Source organism: Penaeus japonicus, unplaced genomic scaffold (assembly GCF_977035675.1).
Source record: "Penaeus japonicus unplaced genomic scaffold, GWHDUDI00000001_assembly GWHDUDI00000002, whole genome shotgun sequence".
NCBI classification, from domain to species: Eukaryota; Metazoa; Arthropoda; class Malacostraca; order Decapoda; family Penaeidae; genus Penaeus; species Penaeus japonicus.
This window is the reverse complement of record NW_028234404.1, coordinates 36187783-36195481: the sequence shown is the minus strand read 5'-3', so window position 1 is coordinate 36195481 and position 7699 is coordinate 36187783.

Here is a 7699-nt window from a genome sequence, read left to right as displayed (position 1 = left end):
GAAATCCCTCAACTAGAAATTGGAACATACAAAGGATTAAAGAACAAGAAGTCACCACATGGATAAAAGGGCGTAAATGAGACTGAAGTGTTCCACAACACAAGAGATGTAATTCACGCGTCTCATTTATACCCTTTTATCCATTTGTCACAATGAACTCAGTTGATAAATCATCACATCTCCCACTGGTTAAGTTCTTCATAGAACAATACCAACCACGACCAGTTACAAATATGTCGTATTTTGAATTTCAAAAGGAAACCAGAAACCTTTGCAGATCGTAGATCACTTCGATCAGGTGGCAAATCTGACATTCCAGAAATACATCAAAGCACCAACGGGCTGAGCATCTCCAGCAAATTTAGCCACCACTTTGCTAGATATTGCAGCCGTGTCTGCAATAACATTTGCAAAGTATGTCATATTACACAGGAATAACCCCAGTCTTTGAAGGACTGATGTCATATGGGAAATAGCTTCAGATCCCTCCTCAAAGAACAGTGCCACGGTAGAAGTCCATGGATTAGGAAAATAATTATAAATGGAAAATTAAAAAAAGTCTTCCTTAGCTTTTGTGTATTCATGGCGACAATAATATGTTTACTTTGTGTTTCTCGAATATTTACTTTTCTATCTTACTTAAACTCTAGCCTTACAGACTCATTTCTCTTAATTAATGGAGCATACTTAATTAATACTAAATGAATATTCAATCTGTATTCTGAATAATCTCGCTACTTCCACATCCATCAAACTATTACTATTACTACCGAACTATTTTGTCCATCATAGATTAGTTCTCTGTAGAACACTAGAACATTCTCCAGCGTGTTATGTAGCGGTGAATAATTTCTTTAATCGTTATCAGCTGATTGTGAGTGTGTTTGTGACGGACACGTGAAATCAGTGCTATCTTGTTATCTCTCTCAGTTTTCCTGTCTCATCTCTGTCTCTGTTCTTTCTCTCGTCGTTTCATTCTATTTTCTCTCACTTTCTTTTTCTCCTGTTTTCTGTCTCCTGTTTATGCTTTCTGTTACTTCGTCTCTGTCTTTGTCTTTGTCTCTGCCTCTCTCTCTCTCTCTCTCTCTCTCTCTCTCTCTCTCTCTCTCTCTCTCTCTCTCTCTCTCTCTCTCTCTCTCTCTCTCTTTATCTCTCTTTCTCTCTCTCTTTCTCCCTCTCTCTCTCTTTCCCTCTCTACCACACACACACACACACACACACACACACACACACACACACACACACACACACACACACACACACACACACACACACACACACACACACCTCCCTCCCTTCTCAACCATCCCTCTCCGCTTCTCTCACCACCCTCCCCCTCAGAATCCTCTCCATCTCTCTTCTTCAAAACACATTCCACCAACACTTTACACCGGAGAGAGCGGGAGTATATGTGCGAGATGAAGGCCCGATGACTCATCAGCATCACCGCTACAGCATCCCGGCTACAGCATCATCGCGATCATAACGGGTTTATTGCGTGCAGTCTGTTCATGGACTAGGTACACGATGGCAGAGGAGTGAGAGATGGGTGGAGGAGGGGGAGGAAAGGAGGGAGGAAAGGAGGGAAGGAGGGGGTGAGAAGAAGGGAGAGAGAAGGAGAGAGAGGGGGAGACGGAGATGATGGGAGAGAGAGGTGGGAAAGGGAGGGGGAAAAGATGATGGGAGAGAAAGAGAGAGAGTATGGTGAGAAGAACGGAAGAATAGTGAAAGAGAAAGAGAGAGACAGGTGGTGAGAGTGAGAGAGAGGGAGGGGAAGGGGATAAAGGAGGTGAGATACAGAGATAGATACAGAGAGAGAAAGTGTATGTGTGAAGGAAAGATGGAGGAGGAGAGAAAGGGGATGAGAAAGAGAGAAAATTTGATAAAGTAAGAAAGAAAGAAAATAAGGAAGAAGAAGAAAGACAAACTGAAAAGGGTGCAGTGTAGGGTGAAAGGGGCACTGAACTCGAGAAATGTTCAAAGGAATTTTCAAAATCTTAGGGAGGGGAAAAGTACAAAGAGGAAGTGAATACCAGAGAGAAGAAGAAGAAGGGGAAGAAGAAGAAGAAGAAGAAGAAGAGAGAGAGAGAGAGAGAGAGAGAGAGAGAGAGAGAGAGAGAGAGAGAGAAATATACAGACAGACAGATAAAGATATTGACTGAGAAACAGTCAGTTAGACAGACAGACAGACAGTCAGTCAGTCAATCAGAGACAAAGAGAGCCACACATAGAGAAAGAAAAAAAGAGAGAGCGTGAGACAGTTAAAGGAAGAGAGAACCGCATTAATGAAACTATTACTTTCGCGCCCCCTCCCTCCCCAAAAAAAAGGGAAAAAAATATATATATATACACACAGCCATGAAGCATTACGTCAGTTTTAATGATTTAATGGCTCGGTAATTAATGGAGAGCATTAGAGGCTAAACTCAAGGACACTAGTAATAAGATAAAACACACACACACACACACACACACTCAAAGAAGCATTTAGGTTAACAGGTCATGGGTTTATGAATAGAGTAAATACAGGGGGAAGACTATTAGCCCCCCCTCCCTCAAAGGCTACCATATTAAACCCCCCATTCCCTCCCTGTGATAACTTCATTCCCCCTCTGCTAAATTCACCCCCTCCCCATGCCAACTCCTTTTCTCCCATGCTAACTTCACCCCCTCCCCATGCTAACTCCCTTTCTCCCATGCTAACTTCACCCCCTCCCCATGCTAACTTCACCCCCTCCCCTTGCTAACTCCCTTTCTCCCATGCTAACTTCACCCCCTCCCCATGCTGACTCCTTTGCTCCCATGCTAGCTTCACCCCCTCCCCATGCTAACTTTTTTTTTTCTTTTAAATTCGACCTCCTATTCGTTTCAAACGAGTCTCTGTGTTGTGAAATATATATGCAATAATATTTCACAGAACAGTCCACTGGCCCCGTCCTCGCCAATGGCTGTGGTCGACATCCAACTTATTTTAGGGAGATGTATTTTAACCTTTATTACTTTTGTTTACAATTACATATTTCTCTCTATTCTACTATTTACAACAGTTTCCTCTATATCTAAATCCTTGAGACTAGTGTACTTTGCCGGTTTGTTCCTTGTTCCTCGTAGACAGAGCAGTGAAGACCGTAGTAGTGACTCCCTTTCTCCCATGCTAACTTCACCCCCTCCCCATGCTAACTCCCTTGCTCCCATGCTAGCTTCACCCCCTCCCCATGCTAACTCCCTTTCTCCCATGCTAACTTCACCCCCTCCCCATGCCAATCTATCCCCCATCCTATGCTAACCCCAACTTCCCATATGTTAGCATCCACTCCCTATGCTAACATCCACCCCTATGCTAACCGGTACCCCAAGTTAACTTCAACCTCCCTATGCTAACCCCAAGCTCCATATGCTAACCGATACCCTATGCCCATATGCTAACATCAACCCCCCCCCCCTATATTCACCTCTACTATGCTAACCTCCTGTCTCAACCCCAACGCCTCATGCTAACCCCAAACCCTATACCCCCAGAGATCCCCCCTCCCCTCCCCTCTCTCTTTTCCAATGAACGCGCTATTCCGAGAGGGCGACGAGTGCCACCAAAGGGTATTTTTGGGCACGTGGACCCCCATCCCCCCTTCTCTCTTCCCTTCCCCGTGGGGTTTCCGCGGTGTCTTTAACCCACGGCATGTCTGGCACCCCCCCCATCTCCCCCCCGCCATACACACTTTTTCCCCCTCGCCTCTTCCCCTTCTTTTCATGCCTCTCTCTGTTTCTTCTGTGCACTCTTTTTCTCCTTCTTCTCCTCGCCCGATGTCCTTTGCCTCTCTCTCCTCTGTGTCTACTCCTCCTTTTCTTTTCTCCATACTCTTCCTCCCTTCTATCTCCTCTGTCCTCCTTCCTTCATCCTCTTCTTTCCTCTCTCTCCTCCTTCCTTCATCCTCCTCTTCCTCTCCACCTCCTCCTTCCTCCTTCACCTTCTATTCTCCTCTTCCTTCTCCTCCTCTCCATCCCTCTGTCTTCCTGTTCCTCTCTCTTGAAGCTACCCCCTCCATTCCACCCCCTCCCTTTAGAGCAAGTTCTAGTGTTCTACGTGTGATTCCAGAATGTTCTAGAAAATTCATATGGGAAAATTTGATTAGGTTCGAAGCCATAGTGATGTCTGTCTTTCAAAAATAAAAAAGAGAAGAAAAGAAATATATAAATAAATAAATATATATATATATATACATTGTTGTTGGTAGTCACACTCAGCATTATTGAAAGGTTTATTTTTTGTCTTCAAAACTTTATATTGATTGTATGGATTATCATTCTCATCATTGTTATTATTAATATTATTAATATAATTAATTAATATTGTTATTATCATTATCATTATCATTATTACCATTATCATCTATTAGAATTTTATCATCCTCATCATATATATATGATTTAATTTCATTTATTCCTTTTTTATCTTTTTGTGGGGATGTAACGGGAAAATTCTGTGAGGCGGCGCAGTGATCAGTGATGACGTGGTCATAATACGTCATAGAAGCTCTGACGTCACCATTTAGAGCACGGAGGTCACCTTCCTTGGAGATAGGGAAAGGGAAGTGAGAGGGAGAAGAAGGGAGAAAGGGAGGCGGAGGGAGTGGGAGAAAGGCAAAAGAGAGAATTGGGAGAAAAGGACAAAGGCGCGCGCGGACACACACACACACACACACACACACACACATATATATATATATATATATATATATATATATATATATATATATATATGTGTGTGTGTGTGTGTGTGTGTGATATATATAGATAAGATATAGATAATGGGTGACAGATTGTTATAGTTATAGACACAAGAAAAGATAGATAGCTGAGAGCGAAATAGGCAGGGAGGGACAGTGTGTGTGTGTGTGTGTTGTGTAAAGAGAGAGAGAGAGAGAGAAGAGAGAGAGAGAGAGAGAGAGAGAGAGAGAGAGAGAGAGAGAGAGAGAGAGAGAGAGAGAGAAAGAGAAAGAGAGGAGAAACCACCACTCGATAATCGAATGAGAAAAAGGGTAATAACCCAAAAGCAGAAAATCGATGTTGGAAACTTGGCACCGCGGCACTGGTGTTGCGGAATGCTATGACGTCACGCTAGTCGCACATCAATAATTCCCTCCATGGCGTTCATGGGCGCGTTCGTACAAGGAAATCCGGGAGAATCCTATCTCATCTTCTACGAACGCAATGAGATGCACCGCTTTCCATCCAACACTGCAGAGACGAAATGGATACCAGTTCTCATGCGATGAAGAAAGGAATACAATAAATAACCCGTTGATATGACGTCGTGGTTTTAAAAGCGCGTTATGAACGACGCGGGAGACGTAGGAAGCCAGCTGGGAAATGGCGCCTCAACGTCACTCCGCCATCAAGTCTCGCTTTCACTCCGGCGTATTTCGTTAACGTGGCGTGGTTGGACGTCCTCCTTGGCCGATGGGCGTCCCTTGGCTACGCAGCTCGGGATCCATTGCGTACTAAAAGCAGATAGATGCAAGGCTTTCATGCCAAGATCACGGAAAGGGCGTTGGTAGAGTCATTTTCCTTTCCTGGCTCTCTGTGTTTCTCCCTCCCTCCCTCCCTCCCAATCTATGTATGCATATCTCTCTCTTCTCTTCTCTCTCTCTTTTTCTTTCTCTCTCTCTCTCTCTCTCTCTCTCTCTCTCTCTCTCTCTCTCTCTCTCTCTCTCTCTCTCTCTCTCTCTCTCTCTCTCTCTCTCTCTCCCTCCCTCTCCCACTCCCCCACTCCCCCTCTCTCTCTTTCTCTCTTCCACTTTGTCTCTCACTCTTCCATCTCTCCCTCCCCCCCCTTTTTTTTTATAAATATCTCCATCCATTGTTTAGCGTTCGCCGGCTCTGTGTCCTGTTTGTGTGTCAAGGAGGCAGTGCACACCGTCGGCTACAGAGCCATGGCATCCCCAGTGACCAGGAGCGCTGGGGGTGTCTTTGTTATTGTGTGAATGTTGAAGTGTCCTTCGTCGTTGTCTTTGTTGTTCTTGTTTGTTGGTGTGTATGTGACTTGTTGTGTTCTTGTTCTTTGTGATACCGTTGGGTGTTGTTTGTTTTTTTCAGTTGATGTTTTGTAATGTTATCGTTTTATATTAGTTTCTTTGTTGTAGTTGTAGTTGTGTTTGTAACATCTATCGGCACATCAATACACGAACAATGCTTGCAACCGAACCTTAACACATCAAACAATAACAAGAACACGAAACATCATTCTTATGACTTTCCTTTTCCATCTTTTCAAGAAATAACCTGCCCTGTTCACTTCCTTGACCTAAACACGTATTCTTTGTACTCTGCCTCATTTATAAACCTTGTAACCTTACAAAAGTCTTCCTACATATAATCTCTGCCCTGTAGCAACGTCACTCTTGTTTGTTTGTGTGTGTGTGTGTGTGTGTGTGTGTGTGTGTGTGTGTGTGTGTGTGTGTGTGTGTGTGTGTGTGTGTGTGTGTGTGTGTGTGTGTGTGTGTGTGTGTGTGTTTGTAAACACGTATGGCAGTACAGGGTATGAGATTATATAGAACGTTTCGTTGAGGTTAGGAAATTCTTATGACCGAGGGTTGCTGCCCCTCAACTGCCTGTCTTACCCTTACCCTTCTCCTTCCCTTCCCTTCCCTCCCCTCCCCTCCTCTCCTCTCCCCACCTTCCCTGAACCCCCTCCCCCCCACAATCCCTCCCCTATCCCCTCACCCCCCACCCCCAGTCCCCCCTACCACCACCAACGGCCGCGCCTGTCTAGCAGAACCTGAATTCACGGGAACATCTCCCAGGCTGAGCGAATATGCTTTGATTTTTTCTTTGTCCTTCGTCTTCTTTTTCACGATTATCGTACTTATTCTATTTAAAACAACAACAACAAAAATAAGAAACGGGTTGGTTTATTTTTACACGCGTCCGAAGAAGCACACAGACACCACACTCTACCAACTGTATTTAAAATGTCGTAACATTTTGGGAAGAAATGGGTATGCGCTTCCTGTCCTGCAGAAGGCGTTGGGTATAATCGGCTATGCTGGGGGTCCTGCTGTTCTCTTGTGCTTTCTTGTTGGCGAGCATATTGGAGATAGTATTTTGTATACAAAATACATCAACAGATGTGTTAGTTTACGACAAAAAAAATAATGCTAATTAAACAAACACAACAACAAAACGAGAATTTTAACATGTTTGCGCCTGTTTCCATGCATGGGTTACATGCCTAATAATATTTACTAATCCATAAACATATGGGTTACAAGCCTATATATATATTTTTTTAATTAATCTATAAATACGATTAACTTAACCTACTGCCAGATCAAGAGATACTGCTTCTTTTTATAACACAGTCTCCTCGACCCAAATAGTGCTCAGCAGCTTCCACTATCTCGGTCGTCTCAAAATGATGCTCGGGGAAAATTGCAAAAATGCCTGAGGAAATTAAAGGAGGCATTCCCCTTTGTTTGTTTGTTTTTCTTTGTTTTTTTGTTATTATTTTTTCTTCATTTCGATTTTCGTGTTTTTGTTCTGTGTTGTCTGTTAGAGTCTTTGTCTCGTTTTCCTTTCTTTGTCTTTCTTCTCTTTCTTTCTCTCTCTCTCCCTTCCTCTTCCTCTTCCTCTTCCTCCCAACCTACCTCTCTTTCTCTTGTTTGAGAAATGGGGTATTGAAATGCAGTGCTACATACAGCAA